The sequence below is a fragment of the Balaenoptera acutorostrata genome, chromosome 5 (assembly GCF_949987535.1).
Source record: "Balaenoptera acutorostrata chromosome 5, mBalAcu1.1, whole genome shotgun sequence".
Taxonomy (NCBI): Eukaryota; Metazoa; Chordata; class Mammalia; order Artiodactyla; family Balaenopteridae; genus Balaenoptera; species Balaenoptera acutorostrata.
Window position 1 is genome coordinate 92,654,475 of NC_080068.1, and position 19,047 is coordinate 92,673,521.

Genomic DNA, 19,047 nt, shown 5'->3' on the forward strand with positions numbered 1-19,047 from the left:
TGCCGCAGTTGGGTTTTGTATAAACCTCTGCATCCTTCTTCCTGCCCTTTTCTTTCTGCACTTTCCACGGCATCTCCCTGTCTCTTTCTTGCTATCCCATCCCTCTGCCCTCTCAACTTTTCCTTGTCTCACTACCTCTTAATTTTAATCTCTTCCCAGGGTAATTATAATTTTGATGAGCGGATGTAAAGTTTTAAACAACTACAAAGAAAATCGGCAACTAAACCAATTGGTAGACCAAACAACATGTGCTGAGACTGTAAACTTCTTTTTTTTAAAAATAAATTTATTTATTTTATTTATTTATTGTTGGCTGTGTTGGATCTTTGCTGCTGCGCGCGGGCTTTCTCTAGTTGCGGCGAGCGGGGGCCACTCTTCATTGCGGTGCGTGGGCCTCTCACTGCAGTGGCTCCTCTCGTTGTGCAGCACGGGCTCCAGGCACGTGGGCTTCAGTAGTTATGGCACGCAGGCTCAGTAGCTGTGGCGCACGGGCTCTAGAGCACAGGCTCAGTAGTCGTGGTGCACGGGCTCTAGAGCACAGGCTCAGTAGTTGTGGCGCACGGGCTTAGTTGCTCCGCGGCATGTGGGATCTTCCCGGACCAGGGATCAAACCCATGTCCCCTGCATTGGCAGGTGGATTCCTAACCACTGCGCCACCAGGGAAGTCCCAAGACTGTAAACTTCTTGAAGGCAGGGATGATTTTGGTTTCCACTGTGCCTGGAATTAACATGAGTTTGTATTCAGAGGGCTTTTTAACATAAGACCGATTAGCAGACTTTATTTTAATAAAGGAAAAAGACTGAATGAAATCTTCCTCTGTACATCTGCTTCCCATCTGCAGTTTTTGCCAAAACGACCATTTTTTATCTCATCCACCACACTTTGGCCTCTTGCATCTGCAGAGTGGAGCAACCGTTCACTAAATGACACCCTAGTGGTATGAGAGTGTTAATGCAACTCATTTATAAACAAGGAAAACACCCCAGCATCATCTGCACTATTAACCAATTTCCAATATGAAATGAATGCAAAACATTTCTTAGGGGGGAGAGTGTTTACGAATAAAGATGGATTTTCTTGTTAATGGAAAGATATATCAGTTTAACAAATCACACATTTGCAGTGTGACAAATCGTGACTTGGCAGTATGACAGAGGAATGCGTGCAGAAGTTTGGTTTGTCTTCAGAGAACCAACCACAGTGGATTTGGAAATGAAACGCGGTTTCCATCTTCATATCTCTGAATACTGCAGAGCAAAGAGTTAGCAAGGTAGCTGGGATGATCTTTTCTCAATGAGCTTGTGGCTCCCTCGGCTTCCCAAGGCATTGTCTCCATCTGTTCTGGGCCCCAGTGGGGGTAGAAGGGGTGGCTTGTTTTTATGTTTTTGGGAACTAGCAAACAAACCTCTACGTTACTGTGCTAATACCTGGTGAGCGAACCTACCAAGGAAGGGTTTTTTCAGGATGGCAGGGCTGCCCTGGGAGAGGGACAAGCTGGGCGGAGAGGACGGTGTTTCATCAGAAGCCTATCCAGGTGGCCCTCCTTGGGCCTTCCCTGTTTGGAAAAAGAAAGAGCTGGAGATTTGAGGGCAGCCAAATGTTTGTGGCTGGAGGCCAGACTTCTGTATACAAATGTTCCCCTGTTTGTTGCTCAGAGGAGATTCTTTCCACCTGTTCCTGCCTCTCCCTCCCTGGATGTCTCTGTAGGTCCTGAGCCCGCTCAGTGCATCCATATACCCATTTTCCTGTGTGTCTGGAGATGGGAAAGACTATTTTTTAAGGAAAGAGAAGTCATGAACCAGAAATCTTTGGTTCAAGACCTAGCTCTGCCACTTACTAGCTGGGTAGGATGGGGAGCTGAGAGTCTTTCCCTGAGCCTCTGTTTGCTCACCTCTAAAACAAAAATAATAAGAGCTTCCTAACACTTTGCCACTGGGTGATCTTGGGCAAGTTATTTGGCATATCTGAGCCTATTTCCACATCTTTGAAATGGGTTTAAAGAGTCTCGATTCTTCCAGGATTGTTGTAAGGAATAAACCTATTCATTCAGCAAATAGGAAAGGGAATCACAGAGACAGAATTAACTTCCCTGGGGGTGGAGGTGGGACCTGAGGGGAAACCAGGGAAGCAGTAAGTGGCTGTAGGAATAGAATGTAAACTTGAGATAAAATGTATATGAAAAACACCTTACAGACTAAATCTCTATAGTGCTCTGTAGAAGTATTATCTAAAGGACTTTATTTAGACAGGAAGTCTAAGTAAGAAATCCCAGGCATTGGGCCTCATTTCTATTTTCCATTCCCTTTATGTTTAATATTGATAAGCGTGAGACTGCAGGGGGTTAAAAGGGGGGACGGCATGAAAACTGTTTCCCTCTTTCTCCCAGCCTGGAGATCCAGGAAACAATAGAAGGAACGATGGAGGAAAAGCCCCTCTCTTCAATATTGGCGAGATCAGCACTAATTTTGATAACTGAATAGAATTTCCGTGGGTCTAGTACTCCTTAAAAACTATTGTATTTTTGAAGCCAGGTCAGTCAGCATTGTTTGGATCTGAAGTTAGTACATTAAATTTAATCTCTCTGTGTTCTTTCTGACATCATTTTTTAGAAAAAAAAATCTTTTTCCCCTTTATTAAAATCTCTAGTGGCCAGTGTGATTAGGGACCACTGATTTGAAACACCATTCTTCACGAACCCAGGAAAGAGGATGGTGACCTATTTCTTTTAAGATCATTTGACATATCTTTGAAAAATAAGTTAATCTCAGAAAAAAGAAAACAGGTATTTAACCAGAAATCTAATATGTTTTCTGAATCGCTACTAGGAGCAATGCCATTTGCAGGAAAACAGAAGCTGTCTTTCTAGAGAGATCCTTTTCTCTTGCTTTATTTCCCCTCTGAAATCATGAGCCAATGTTTGTGACATCACTGGGTTGTTGTGGAAATGTTGATTTCACAGAGGATTTCGACCTCAAGTGGGGAATTTAAAAGAACAAGTGTGGAGTCTTGGAAAAACACAATTGGTTTGAATAAAAATGGGCAGCATTTGGAAAAAGGATTCAGAAAGAAAACAGTATAAATTGTCTATAACAGGTTGTTTCAAGTTGTCCTGGAAGGATTCAAATACTTGTAGGAGCACCCTACACTGATACGCGGACTTCTATCTGAATTTTACTTACTATGGTATCTATAAAAAGTTGCGGGGGAGGGGGCTTCCCTGGTGGCGCTAGTGGTTGAGAATCCGCCTGCCAATGCAGGGGACACGGGTTCAAGCCCTGGTCTGGGAAATTCCCACATGCCGCGGAGCAACTAGGCCCGTGAGCCACAATTACTGAGCCTGCGCGTCTGGAGCCTGTGCTCCGGAACAAGAGAGGCCGCGATAGTGAAAGGCCCGCGCACTGCGATGAAGAGTGGCCCCCGCTCGCCGCAACTAGAGAAAGCCCTCGCACAGAAACGAAGACCCAACACAGACAAAAATAAATAAATAAATAAAATCAAAAAATTAAAAAAAAAAAGTTTGGGGGGAGCACGTAAGGAATGGCTTTTTGCAGAGAAAAACCCCTTGGATATTCAATTACTAAAATTGAGAGAAAGCTTTGGTCCTAAAATACCATTTGGGGGCGGGGGTTATCCGTTTACAGTTTTATAGCATGTAATAGACTTAAGAAAATAGCTCCATTTAAAGAATTGTGACTCAAGGGGCCTGAATTTCATTGCAGAAGCTACAAAATCCTTCTACGTTTTAAACTGTTAAATCAACAGAATGCCAAACTAGAGCCTTTCTTCCTGCTGGGGCAGTATTGTCCCCTAAATCCACTTTCCAGTTTCTCTCAGCCTAGCCTAGTTTGATGTAGCATTGACTTAGCTTAACTACAGCAAAAGGAAGTGGGTTTGCATTTGGGATGGGAGGAGGCGGCCACGGGTGTGTGTGTGTGTCGGCGTGTGCGCGCGCGCGCGCGGGAGACGTGGGGCACCGGGAAAGGAAAAAAAACCAATTGAGACGTAGCAACTGTGTGAAAATAATTTCCCCGTGGCTGTAAGAGGGGTCCCTGCACGGGAAAGCAATTTTAGGAATTAAAAAAAAAAAAAATCTTCAAAGAGGGTGGGAGGAAGGCTGGCCAGGAGGGTGCGGGGCGTAGCGGGGGACAAGTGCTTCCCCGCCGGTATCTTTCTTTCCCAGTCCAGGCTTGGGGCGACCCCCTCCCCACCCACCCACCTGCCCGCCGCCGCAACCGCGCCCCCTGCAGTCTCGGGGCCCGCACAGACCCGCGGGGAGGGTTGGCTGCCGGCCTGGGGGGGGGGGACTGCAAAGGTCTGGCAGCGAGGGCTTATTTAGTGGCCGTGGCTGTAGTACAGGCTGTCCCCGGCAGCCGGCGGAGTCAGCGCACCCACGTGACGGCCCCGGCTCTCCAGTGAGCTCCCCAAACAGACGCACACCCAGCCACACGCGCGCACACACACACGCACGCACCCCCGCGCGCACACGCCCGCCCGCTCTGCCTCTGCGCCCTCCATCCCGGCTCGCTCATTCTCTCGCCCTCTCGCTTCCCCTGCGGTCTCTCGCTCTGCGCGCACACACCACACACACGCACACGCACACACACGCGCGCACACACGCAGCCGGCACAGGCGGCGGCGGCGGCGGCTGCTCAAGTCAGGACGAACCTCTCTAGGTACCGTCTTGAGAAGGCGGCGGCGGCGGCGGCGGCGGCGGCGGCGGCGGCGGCGGCAGCAGCAGCCCGAGCATCCCTCCTCAGCCGGAGAGGGAGCACCGCCGAGAGTTTCCGTTCCCTTTGCCGTTCCCTTCCCCCTCCTTTTATTTTTCGAGAGAATTTCTTCTTCGCTTATTGGTTTAATTTGATTTTGAAAATTTTTGGTTGCTTTTGTGTGTGTGCTTTTTTTTTTTTTTTTTCTTTCCTCATTTTATTTGCATCCAGAGCATGGCGGGCTGCGGGCTGTCGGAAGACACCTTCTTCTCTTCCTTCTTTTACAACTACGGCTCCTCCTGGGAAACCCCTTCCAACCAGGTAAGGGGTGGCTCGGTGCCGGTCGGCGTCGCGCCCCGTGCCCCCAGCCGTGCGCTCACTTGGCACTCGGCGGGGAAGCAGAGGCTCGGGAGGGGGTGGGGAGGCTGGGGGGGCCAAGTGGGTCGCACCGTCTGGGTCTGTGCCAACCGGCGAGAGGAGGTGTCCGCCTTCCCCCAGCACTAGCTTTCCAGTCTCCAGGGTCTGTTGCGTCCCTCCCTTGTCCAATCTACCATCCAGACCTCTCCCCACCCCCCGCCCCGACCTCCCAGCCCAGCGGGAACCCGAGAGAGAGAGGTAGGAGCCGGCACGTTACCCCGAACAACTCCAGGCAAAACCAGGGAACTCGAGCGCAACCTTCCCCAAGTCGCCGCGGGCGCCGCGCCCCTGTGCGCCCGGCGCCTGCCCGCCCTCCAGTTGCGCCGAGGGGCTGCGGAGCTCTGAGTCCCCCGCGACGTGCTGTTCCCCCTCCACTGCCCCCCGGGCTCCGAGCCACCTCTTTCCCTAAAATGGCTGCAGTCTCAAGTGGAGGCGTCCCCTCACCCCGAGGAGGAGGGGGGCAGAGTGGATGCTCCGCTGCCCATGACCCCGAGCCTCCCCCGGCGCGCACAAGCACCCCACAAACACACACACTTAACTTTGATGACTGTGCAATGCAGTCCGGCTGCATCGTGCCCTCGACGCTCCCCGCCGCCGGCCTCGAGGTGTGCTTGTCGGTGTGACTCGGGGGGCGCGGAGAAGCTGGGGGTAGACGCCGGAAGGGGGGGGCGTGGAAGGAGATGGGTGTTAGTGGGCCACCGGTAACCTGGAGAGACAGGAATGTGCTCAGGGTCTAGGCGTGCAGAAGCTATTCCGGGAGCCAGAGCGAGAAAGAGAGAGGAAAAATGCCTTTTAATTAAATAACTGTTGTAGTCTGCTGCCCCCACCGCTTGTTTGGTGAAAGTCTACAGGCATCTGTCATCTCCAAACTACACGGGGAAGTGGAGCTGGAGTCGAGGGAGGGGGGAGAGAGAGAGAGTGTGAGTGTGTGTGTGTGTGTGTGTGTGTGTGTGTACGCGCGCGAGTCCAGGCTGGGGAAAGTTGGGGCGGGAGGCGAGGCGAAGGAGCAATGGTGAAAGGCAGCAGCAACTCGGCGGGCGGTCCGGGGCGCGGGGGATTCCCGGGCCCGGCGGAGCCAGCGCCGCGGGGGGAGCGGGCCGGCGGGGTTTGCGGGGCGTCGAGGAAAAGAGCTCTGTTCTGCCCGGCTCGCCCAGCCGCCGCGGCGTCTCTCCTTCCCAGCTAGCCCGCCAGCCTCGGCCGTTAGCCGAGCTGCCCGCCGCACTCGCCGGCTTTGGCGCGCTCCTTCCCAGGCCCGGGGCGCAGCGCGCTCCTGCGAGCTCCCGGCAAAAGAGCCAATACCCCAAAGCGAAACGACAGAAAAATGCGCTCCGCTGCCCCCGCAACACTCCCAGTTTCCAAGAAGCTGAGACTGCCGAACTAGTAATCGCCGGGCGAAGACCTCGCGTCTCCGGCGTGGGCTCTCCAGAAAGCGCCGCGGCCATCCGAGTGAATAATACAGCAGGACGGCCCGGGAGCCTCCGAGAGGCTCCTGCCGCCGAGACTGCATCAGCGGGAGACGGCGGCGAGCTCCGGCCAGACCGGCCGGCTGCCGCCGCGGGTGGGGGCGTCTGGGCCGCTCCCCGGAAGCATGCCGGCAGCTCGCCGGGTGCGGAGCTCTGGAAGGCGGGGGCCGCGGTGGGGGGGAGGGGGGACGACGGGGGGCGGGGTGACGGCGTGAACTGGGGGTTCAGGCGAGGCAGCCGAGAAACGGGAGGCCCTGCTGGGAGTAGAAACTTGCAGCAACTGCCGAGGTGGGTCGGGCGGGCGCTGGGGTTGGGGAACTCGAGGGGTACCCCGGCTGCCCGAGGCAGGCGCTGGGGGCTTTCTCCAGACCACTCTGCCTCGGGTGCTCTCCGTGCCTCCCGGCGCCGGCTCCGGATTGCCGAGAGCCAACAATCCCTCTGGCTCGGCAAACTCCAGCTCTCCAGGAGCGGGCGCCCGCGCGCGCGCGCGCGTGTGTGTGTGCGCGTGTGTGTGTGAGATTGTCGATGAGTCAGAAACCAACCCCAGCTGGTCTTTGAGGACCGAGAGGTGTAGGAAAGGCTTGAGCCACTCACCCCGCACAAGCCGGGGCGGGATTCGGGATTCCTTGGCAGCGCCGCGCCCCCGAGTCCGGGAGTCAGCTGCTTTAGGATAAGTTTCCAGGCGCGTACCTCCGACCTGCACCTCTGGGCCGCGAAACTCCAGCACTTTGTTTACCTCCCAAGGGAGAGAGAAAGGAGATTTGGGTGTAAGGAAGCTCACAGAGATACAGCTTTACAGCGATGGGAGGTTTGGCAACACCTTTTAACGAGATAGGAAGCAAGTCGTTTGAGAGCCTTTAAAAGCGAAGGGCTACGGCCCGATTTTGCAAGACAGGCAATCACGTGCAAACTCCTTGGAAACCGAAGGAGGTGGGCGAGAGGGAGGGGTGCGGGCAGGATTGGAGTAAAGGAAGGAGAGAACCAGAGAAGGGGCGGGGGTGGCGTTTTAAAAAGAGGAAAACTATCGGTCTCTTCGGGTAAAGTTAGTTTAACTTGATTTGGAAAAGCGTTTTCCCAAAAGGCAAGATCTTTCTTCTAGAAAGGGAGACTCATGTTGCTAAGAAAATCGGAAAGAATTTCTGACAAAGCAGCTGGCGCTGCTTTGTGGAGGATGATTAGCTCACAGGCCGGTACCGGGCGGCGTGCTACTCTTAGTGCAGTGGAATTGTATGGTGGGGAAAGGAAGATTATTTGAAATATTGATTTTTTCTTCCACTGGTGCGGTATGAACTTTAAGATAAAGTACAGAAACAAATGAGAGATGTACATCATTAGAGAAAGGTGCCCTCAAAGTGCTACCGAGGCTTTAATCTCTGGTGGTAAATGCAGCCAGGCAATGAGTCTTACCAGGACTTGCGGCTTCCATCGCGGCCCTATCACCATTTTCAGGGACGAAGAATATATAGGTATAAGGACCTAGGTTCTTATTGATCGCCAGTTTGCATTTTCAGCATTTGAGCGTGGTCAAATGACTAAGAAACCTGCTCCTAACTGTTCCTTCGGAGAAAAAGCATTAATTAAACAAAGGCAACCCTAACTCTCATCTTGGACTCTGGGCAGGGCTGCTAGGGGGAGGCCTGGGCCAAATTTGAAAGAGTGAAACTTATTCATGATTTTTACCTGAATCGCTGCCAAAAAGCTTACAAATCTTCCATTCCCTAAAAATAGCAATGCTCTTCAAATATAATTTGTTTACTCCACCTCAATTAAAAATAAAATCCTATTCCTAGTGTTAGAAAGTGCTTATGAAGGGAAGGGTTCCCTGTACCAAAAAAAAAAAAAAAATCAACCTTTTTATTTCTAGATCAATATGATATGCTCTCAACATCTAATACCGTGTAAAAGAAGCCTTTTTACAACATCAATAGAACGCAGGCATGTCTCCCTAAGAAGCTCTTTTCCTGGAATCACAAGGCATTTTGATTACTTTCATTTTCACAAGAAACGTGATTATGACACCTCTGGTGATAAACAAGCAAGTGAAAAAACTAATGAAAATGGTGGTTCTTTATGTAGAGACCTGGAAATTTGGAAACGACTGGTGCCTTTATTCCTTACTAAACACAAAAACAGACCCAGAAAACCCAAACACGAATCATGGCTGACTGGAAGGTTTTTAGCTATTCTGTGACATTTTATTATTAAAGCAGGGGGAGGGTGGATTGGGGTGATTTTTTTGGAGAGAGCCCAGTGTGTATTAGAGCCGAATATGTTACCATTTAAAAACTGGGAAATTCCATCTTATATCAGAAGGGACCACGTTGCAGAAATTTTGCACCCACTTGCCAATGTGCAAAACATACCATAGTGAGAGTGGGGCGGGGAGCATCTGCTTAGGTGGAATTTATTTCTTCAATTAGAATGAAAACCCCAATTAAAGTGCGTATATGAAATGTCTCTGATTTGGCTCAGCGCAGCAGACAACAGACCATTCTTTAATTTATAGTTTCACGCCTAGGGATGGCAGTAGTGCAAGCTTCCAGAACCCAACTCTATCTTTTTATGTTGTGCTTTTTCAACCTGCGAGTCTCTCCTATAGTTGTTGAAGTTTCCGTCTCCATCAGGAAACTGACTGCGCACTGGTCATTCCTGCTTGCAGCTGGGACCTGGGTCACCTTCTTAGCTGTCCCTCTGTAAGCCCAAATTGAAGCAGGCCAGGTCTGTATGATATTGAAGCAATCAACTGAAAGCGAAAAATGAAGCCAATTAGCTGACTGCTTGGGTGTCCACAAGGCCAGCTATCTGACTTTATTCACCCGATTGACCAGTTCTTTGGTTACTGGGTAGCTTAAACCTGAGTTCGTGATAAAGGCATCACCAGCAGACTCGACTCTGCCTTTAACTTTTTTTCTTTCCTAACCCCCTCCCCCTGCCACTCCCTCAAATTTGCCAGACTTGAAATGGAAAATGGCATCCTTATAAGGACACACACTCTCTTCTCAGAGTAGACAGTGACTGTTTTGAATTCAGCCCTGGACTTTTGTTAGCCAAGACCTGTAATTCTTTGTACTCACTGTATCTTTTCAAGCAGGCTAGACGTTTCAGTGCAGAATCATTAATGGATTTGGGTAAGTTGTTGAACGCTTGTGCTGACTGCCTGTTTTTTGGGAGGGTTAGGGGTGGGGCTTGGCACTCCTTCCGTGAATATAGATAGCCAAAGCAGAAACAGTCCGCTGAGGAGCACTTCTTTTCCGTCCAGTCCAAGTACCGTAAAGAATTCGATATTTTTTCCCCTCTTTTCTGGGTATATCATAATTCTTTTCTTTTTTTAATTTTATTTATTGATTGATTGATTTATTTATGGCTGTGTTGGGTCTTCGTTTCTGTGCGAGGGCTTTCTCTAGTTGTGGCAAGCGGGGGCCACTCTTCATCGCGATGCGCGGGCCTCTCACTATCGCGGCCTCTCTTGTTGCGGAGCACAGGCTCCAGACGCGCAGGCTCAGTAGTTGTGGCTCACGGGCCCAGCTGCTCCATGGCACATGGGATCTTCCCAGACCAGGGCTCGAACCCGTGTTCCCTGCATTGGCAGGCAGATTCTCAACCACTGCGCCACCAGGGAAGCCCCATAATTCTTAAAGTGGTAACACTGCTTGGATCCACGGAGATGAGCCAAGACTTGGGACTGTCCTCCGTTTACAAGGTTGTTAGGAAGCCAATATCTTAAAGCTGGAAAAATATAAACTGGGCTTCTTTGTTTAAAAACATTTTAATTTCCCTGAAGATGAGGGTATGAACTGCAAACTAGTTTTTAGGTGCATTTCTATATATTTACTTCAAATACATTTTAGAAATGTATCTCCCTCTAAATGAATCTCCCTCTAAATCCAGCTCACCTTATCCCAGTTTTTCCAACATTGGGTTTCTCCTAGGTAAACAGAAAAGTAAAAGAGACTTGTAATAACTTGGGTTTGTTGTGGCTCTTCCAGCAAGGGTAGCTTCTTTAAGGTACAAGCTTGAAAATCTTGTTCCCTTTTCTGTATAAAGTGCTGTTACCCTAAAACTTGGGAACCAAAGTACAGTGACAATAGCTACCATTTATTAATGCTGTTCCAAATTAAAAGTATGTGACTCCTTTAATCTCCACAACATATGAGTTAGATACCTTTATTACTGTTCCCATTTTATAGATGAAGAAAATAAGGCACAGAGGGGTAAGTACCTTGCCTCAGACCTCAGTGCTAATTAGGGTCCAAACTGGGACATCCTCCAGGCAGTCTGGTTTCAGAGCCCAGAGTCCCACTTACTCTTTCTCCATGCTTGACTTGCTCTCCAGTACAACAGAAAGATGCTGTGTGGCCATAGGTACGTTTCTAGCAAGTTTGTTATGCTGTCATTCATTTACCAGCTTCATGAAATAATGAAGAAATCCTTTGCTTGTCCAAGTTTGCTCATTTTTTTTTTCCTGGTTATTTATATAACCAGGTATAATTCTGTTTAGGAATGAGTTGAAGTCTTTTGTTTTGGCGAAATCAGCCATAACTACCTGATGCTTTTTTTTTTGTTTCTTGGTGATGGACTGAATGTTCGAGTTTACCATTCTTTTAGGTTTGAATGGTTCATCCAGGTTGAGAAATAGAGAGGGTCTTCAGATTGCCAGCTCCCAACATCAGATAATTATGATTTAGTGGAGGGCTCATTCCAAATGTATGTGGGCATCAGTAAGATAACACTCTACAGAAGAAATGTAATTTTAAGATACACGAATAGAATAATTTTTATAAATAATCATTCAGATGCACCAAAACCCTAGCTTATATATATATATATATTACGTATAGGTATGTGTATGCGTGTATATATATATATTTGAGGCATAACTCACTCTCCTTTTATAAGCAAACATATCATTTTGGGTTCGTTCTGTGTATAGCTGTGTTTGCGATTTAGACTGAGATTTACCTTTCTCGTCATGGCGACGTTATAACATGTGTCTTCTGTACCAAATCACGCACCTAACATTTATGTCCATCATGAACTAATGCCTTTTAGTGGTTCATCCCTTGTATCGTGATCTTCTAAAATATAGTTGTGGGAAGGGGAGGGAAAACATTAAATGTCAGTAGTTACAGCAAGACAGTCTCAGCGAAGAGGGCAAAGAGTCTCTCTCTAGTTTCACGTTCCCGCGGCCCTAGTGGAAATGTAAAAGTGCTGGGTTTGCACTGGAATGAGAATGGGGTCACCTACCCTTTGTAGTCATCATCAAGGAAGCAGACTTCCAGAGAGAGAGACCACAGGAAATCAGTGATCACACTTTGCCACTGGAGATGTAAATGTGGACAGCAGACGGCATTAAATGAAAGGGCAGCAGAAAAGTGATTTACTCAAGACGGCAGTGTGACTTTTTGGTCCCTTCAAAGAATTCACATTTTTGACGTAATTATATTAACATCTTTCTTTCTTTTGGATTATATATATATATATATATATATATATATATATATATATATTTATTTTATTTTATTTTATTTTTATTTATTTATTTTTATTTTTGGTTGTGTTGGGTCTTCGTTGCTGCGTGCGGGCTTTCTCTAGTTGCGTCGAGCAGGGGCTACTCTTCATTGCGGTGTGCAGGCTTCTCATTGCGGTGGCTTCTCTCGCTGTGGAGCATAGGCTCTAGTAGTTGTGCGGGCTTCAGTAGTTGTGGCTCGCAGGCTCTAGAGTGCAGGCTCAGTAGTTGTGGCACACGGGCTCAGTAGTTGTGGCTCGCAGGCTCTAGAGTGCAGGCTCTGTAGTTGTGGCGCACGGGCTTAGTTGCTCCGCGGCATGTGGGATCTTCCCGGACCAGGGCTCGAACCCGTGTCCCCTGCATTGGCAGGTGGATTCTTTTTTTTCTTTTTTGGGCAGGTGGATTCTTAACCACTGCGCCACCAGGGAAGTCCCTATATTTAAAAAAAAAAAAAAAAAAAAAAAAAAAAAAAAAAAGGAAACGAGAAAATACGGTTAGGCGCTGTTACTGTCGTTTCACGTGAAGATAGTTACTTAAGGAAAGCAGAGCGTCTGGATGGAACCACGTGTACCCTCCCCTTCTTTTTGTGGTTAATAAGAATCGACCTGATTTATTAAAGTTACCAGACTTCCGTTTGTTTGTTTATTCCATGTATTCCCTGACACAGGGGGGAAGCTTGCCAAGGCTCACCTTGACAAGAAGGCGCTGCAGAGGGATGCTTATATGGGAGAGGCACGGAGACGGGGGGCGATCGCTGGGGTAAAGGGCAATGTGGGTGTGGAAGCTTAGTGACATATGTAGAAGCAGGCGTGCGGTTCTCATACACCGCCCCTTTTTAGGGTGCGCTTCTGATTTGGTGCGCTTCTGATTGCTTTGTGAGCACATCTTCCTGTAGGTTTGAAATATCCAGCTGCAGGTAATAGCTATGGGGCAAAGAACGTCTGGCTTATATCTGGGAGAAGACAAAAAATCCATGTAATCTCTTGCCTGAAAGCCTATTAGAAAGTGTGTTAGTTGTGTAACAACGAAACCAAACAAGCCAAAAAAGCACAAACAAAAAGAAAGAGTCTAACCAACACCCCCTACCACATTTTGCTCCAATTTATTATTTCCAGTAGCAGTTCAGTCCCTAAAGTTAACAATGAATGATTATGATTCTGTAGTTTTGTTTACAGCATAAATTAGCATTTTGTTTTCTGTTACAGCTTTTGAATGAGGAATTATAATGTATAATTTGCTGAAAATAGATGTTATCATCTCTTAGGATGAGAACAACCCCATAAACTTGAACAAATGATAAAAATGGAATCAATTACATTTCAAATGGAAGTAGTTTACAAACCTCCAAATACAAAGTGGCAGTAGTAGCTGGTTATTGTAACAAATAATTAGTTTTTTTAAACAACATTTATTGAATTCCATTGATGATTTGGTAATTGTTCACAGTCGACTGTAGCCCTCCCTCTTCCAAAATGAAATGTGGCATGGAATGACTGCGTCTTATGAACTGCAGGTTGCCTCATTATTTAGTGTTGCAACCAGAATGTATACTTATTTGCAGATGTAACCTTTCTGAGTAATAAGAAAACATCAAATTGACAAAAATGATGCCACCAAGGCTGGTTGGTGGCTTAAGATAAACACCCAAGGGCTCATGAGTGAGAGTGTTTTCAGGTTGCAAAGAAAGAAAAGAAGTATATTGTCAAAATGGGTGTGTGTCAGTGTGTGTTGAAGGGGGAAGCATTTTAAATAATTTATCAAATAGATGAGTCGTATTTTTACATCAGCAAGAGTTCATTTCTCTGTCCCACTCCCATCACTGTCTTTCCCATAATCCTTTCCATCCTGAGTTGTCATCGTTTATGTGTAAGTTTCACCTCCCCTACCACTTAGGAAGCTCCTTGTGGGGAGGAACAGTGCCTTCTTCAGTTCAAGATCCCTCATCATGCCCGGCCTGTAGTAGACAGACAGATGTGTTGGAAAGTGTCTGAAATTTCAGAAAACTTTTATGCCATTATATGTGTCCCTTCATTTATTCTTATTTGCTCCGTCTCTTAGGATGATGAGGACAATTCTACAGTATCATTTTTGAAAATGGGAATTTGACTTGGAGAGTAAATGAATCCTGCCTTCATTTAAGCGTCTCCGGGGAAGAAGATGATTGGGTTACTGTAGGCTCACTAGACCTCTTAATTTTTAAAATGAAAAGTTATGAAGTATATACTTAAATTAATAAATTCAGAAAGGATAAAGGAGGAAAAGTGGGAATCTGAGGGGTTGTAATTTTAATTTTAATTTTTTATTTTTTGGTAACTTCTACATGCTGAGTGGATCATTCATTTTTGATTATTTCTAAAAGATTAATCTATTTCTTTAAAGTTAATATGCAAAGAAATATGTTCAACATCACTTTATTTTTAGATCCCACGATTTAGTCTGAAACAAATCAGTGGTGCATTATAAACACACAAGAATGTATCTAATGATAGGAGTCAGGCTGAACAGATGCTAAAAAGGATGCTTCTGGTGAAGTTGAGGGAGCTGCAGGAGGGGATGGAAAAAAATCTCTAGAAGTTGGAGGGCTTGTGAGGTGAACACTATAGAGACTTTTCACCCATCAAATATGTGCTTGTGCAGTTCAGAGCAGAAGGGACTCCATTTGCTTCTCCATAAAAGTAGGAATGATGACATCCATCCCCTCGTATGGTTGTTAAGGTTAAATGAGACCTTGGGAAGACCTTTGCTCCTGACTAATAAAGAGCTGAGTCAGTGTTAGGTCTTCTCCATCAATCCTCAAATATTTATAGAGTACCTACTGATGTGGCAGTCCAGCAGTGTGCCTGGCACATAGTAGTCTCAATACATTAGATTGAGTCGATAATAATAGAGTTCTTGCATTGAACACTTACTATAACATTCCAGAAACCTTTTAAAGTGCTTTACATAGATTAACTCATTTTGTCATCAGAATAACCCTAGAGGTAGGTACTGTTATCAGTGTTGTATATTGCCCTTTACAAATGAAGGAGCCAAGGCACAGAGAGGTGAAGTGACAACCAAGGTCACACAGTCAGTAAGTGGTACAGTCAGGATCTGTATCTATCATGTCTGGCTTCCAAGCCCATGTTTTAATTTTAACCACCATGCTAGGCTGCCTTCAGGTGGACGAACCGATGGGTGACAGGGAAATAAAAGATGGATAAAACCAGCTGCCTTCAACTTGGGTGTGGGTTTCAAGTGGAACCTCACCTCTGTGCAGAGAAGGTTAGAAAATGGGTAGTGCTTTAAGAAAGGAGTGGATAACAGTGCAGTGGTCATTTGCATGATGGGGAGTTTCCTTTTGGCTGGAAGAATCACAGAAGATTTTAAAGAGGCAGTGACATTTGCTTTGGGCTTTGGAAAATGGGGAGAATTCGGGTAGATGAGAATGAGGCAGAGGGGGCATTCCAGGCAGAAGGAAAGCGCAGAAGGAATTTGTCAAGGAGTAGTTGTCAAGGATTGTTCTTTTTTTTTTTTTTGTCAATTTTTTTTTCATTCAACCAAATTTATTGAGTACCTACAATTTATTGTGCTTATCCCCACCCTCAAGGAGCTTTAATTTAGTAGGAGAGACATAGATCACATGACATATATATAATATATAATATATAAATTCTTTTGTATCTGTCTCCATATGTATATACCTATCGTCAATCTATCATCTATTTGTCTGTCCTTCCTTCCTTCCATCCGTCCAGCCAGCCATCCATCCATCGATCCATCCATCATCTCGTTCAAATTGTGTGAAGTACCAAGAAAGAAAGAAAAAAAAATGTTATATAGAGAGAAGAACAGGTGAGGGGGCAGGGTCTGCCCTACTCATTGTTTCAACTTTGGAAGTTTATAAAGGGTCTTCCAAGGGACGAGTTTACAGTCCTCCCATCAGCAGTCCTCCTCCCTCTCTCTTGCTTAGCATAGGGACAGAGCTAGCAGAGGTGGGATCATGTGAGTCAGTAATCTAAATAGGGGAGTTGCTTTCCATTCTGTTCTGTCACAAGCAGGCAAGAAAGCTTTCCAACTTAGTTGAAAGTTAAGATCTTTGCATCATTTAAAATCTGCTCTGTTGACAATGTCAAGAGAACAGTTTAATTAGTAAATCAAACGTAAAGTTTTATTTTGGATCTTATGGCACTTTAATGGATTGCTAAACATTTTCTGGATTAAAATTAGTCATCCAAGCTAGAAAGTGACGTAGCCTCTGAAGTTGGGGACACACTCTGAGGCCCGTGCAGCAGTGCTAATGAAATTGTTTACTTCTTTCTTTTCGTGATGTCAAACTAAAAGGGTTACATAGCATTGTGAAAAGAGCCAAAAAAAAATTGTGAAGGGGAACGGAATCATCTTTACAATGTTTGTCGAATGCTTGTTTTTTAGGAAGTAGGACTCCATGGCTAATTGATTTTGTGACCCTGCTAGTAACAGATGCATTAGAAATAGTTTTAGGATTATTTTCCCCAATTAAACTGGCCTTAAAGAACAAGTTTCTAAAAAAAAAAAAAAAAAAAAAACCAAACAGCAACCCCTACCCCCTCCAAAAACCAATAGGTTGATTCCTGTTTATGTGCATTAAAATAAATACTGGTTCATTTCCCCCAAATTTGGCCATATTCATTCTTTTACTGTAGTAGTAAAATCGAGTATGATGATATTTTGGGGAGTGTTTATAAAGTGCTCTCTTAGTCACTATCATTATGGTGGAAGGAGAGCTTGCCTTCTGAAACCATTTTTTTTTACTACAGTAGCACCGAATACCCACTGGAAATAAAGTAAATGTTAAATAAATATGCATTATACTCATTTAGGTAGTTGTTTTTTAAATGCTCGTTACAGTGATATTAAACATTTGCATTGTGGGGTCTCACTCCAGGAACAATGACGAAATCTTTATTAAATCTCTGCCTCCTCTGTAACTGATTCTGTCAAGTGACCTCTGAGAGCATCTCAAAAAAGCATAGACTGAGGTCATTTTAGGCTAATGAGTCTTCCCCAAGCATTACTTAATTGTTTAAATAAAGTAATTAGAGAATGTCCTGTAATATGAAAGCCTTTGAAGATACTTGAATATCCCTCTTTTTGGGAGAATTTTGGGAAAATGCCTAATCTTATATTTGGGTATATATGGTATTTAAGAAGTCTTCATAAATAGGAAGCACTCCTTGAATGCTGTTGTTCTTATTAGTTCTTTTACATCTGTTGTATTTAAATAGTTACAGCTTTTTCTTAGTTGATTTATAAATGCCTTGAGTTTTTTTTTAAACATCATTTGCATGACTCACACATTAAATACAGTGCAGGGCACAAAATAGGTGCTAAAATCTTTATTGATCATTTGAAAAGAAAAATAACCTTTGACTCCTTCTGGGAATGTACAGGTATCAGCCCCTGTTTCAAAAAGGATCAGAACATAGAGGTAGGAACATTCCTTTAAGCACCAACCCAAAAAGGACTTTTGCTAAAAAGGGAGTTTTCTCTTCAAAATTAGGACAAATACTTCTTTTGTTCTGCATTTTTAAGAATAGGGAATACTTTCTTCTTTTATACTTTACTACTTAATTTAAAAAATATATTTAAGCCTGATTTTCTAAGGTACTGTTTTGGAATATCATATACTAGGAAACTGATAAAAGCATATTATTAATTTTTCTTATTATAGATATGATACATTTTCATTTTGGAGATTTTTCTTAGAAAGATTCAGAAAAAAGAGGAAAATCAAAACCATGCATAATGCAAACATCTAAAGATAATCACAGATACCATTCTAACGGATATCTTTCCAGTCTTTGTTTTAGGCCTACATAGTATTTCATTTTTACATTGGTATCACGTGTAAGCAATTTTATAACCTGATCTTGGCCCAATAAATCATAACTAACTTGCCACGTAATATTTTATATGCTTCTATATCCCTTTTAATGTCTCTGCAGTATTCCATTGTATGATTATAGGACCATTTATTTAACCATCCTCCTAAATGTTGGGTGTTTAGGTTGTCACCAATTATGACTAAACCTGGGGCATATCTATGATTATTTCTTCAGGATCATACCCAGAAGTAGAACTGCTGAGTTAAAGGGCATACAAGTTTTTACGACTTTTGTGTTAATTGTTTCTTAGAAGAGATGCACCAACTTATACCCCCAGCAGCTACCCGTCAGATGGAGGCTATTAGGAGACGAACCTCGTATTACAGTCTTTTCTTTGTCCATTTGAAAAATTCAAAATAAACTTTTATAATGACTTTGTCAGTCAAGAGGTCATGCTTATATCAATTATGACCTTCTTTCGTCTTTAGTTTTTCAAATTCTTTGGGCTGCTAGAATAAAACGCTAGATCCAAGCAAATAGTTTATGTCAAGAGTTTAACTCTGGTTATCAAATGAGCATTTTTTCCTCTCTTTCCAGGGCATATTATCTCTACAAAACCTCCTGGCTTATGTTCTGTTGAGACCTATGGAGAGAAAAATCTTTCTTGTTCCACTCACAGAACTACTTAAACTTCAAAACAAGGAGTAAGTCTGGACTCTAAGCAGTATCTCTGGTCATTCCTGAGATACTTCCAAGGGAAGAGGAATGTTAACTATATAATAAGGCATCATTATTGCTGGTCTGGTCTGGACCCAGATCTGACGAATCTTAGAGATATTTGTGCAAATAAAAACTTATACAAAAGTAATAATGATTCAATTCCACAGTGAAGGGCATTCTCTTTTCTCACTGGCTCACCCCACTTCCTTTCTCTGTTGACCTCCTCACAGCTTTTTCCATAATGCCTTTGCACACCTTGGTTTATTAACAATATAAACTCCCTTTCCCCAAATCTTGCCCTTAGTACAGTTTGATTCCTCCTTAGGAAGATACAGTGGGGGCAGTGGCTGTTCATTTGTCCATACCCCTTAGGCCCAGAGGAGCTGTG

The 19,047-nt window shown here is 45.0% G+C and overlaps 1 protein-coding gene across 1 annotated transcript in view; it reads left to right on the forward strand.

The window, feature by feature from the left end:
* Positions 1–4,965: 4,965 nt before the first annotated feature.
* PPARGC1A (PPARG coactivator 1 alpha) overlaps positions 4,966–19,047 on the forward strand; it is a 670,945-nt gene continuing 656,863 nt past the window's right edge. Inside the window, exon 1 of the mRNA XM_057547094.1 lies at positions 4,966–5,028. The gene's annotated coding sequence lies outside the window, so the exon portion shown is untranslated. The remainder of the gene's footprint in view (positions 5,029–19,047) is intronic.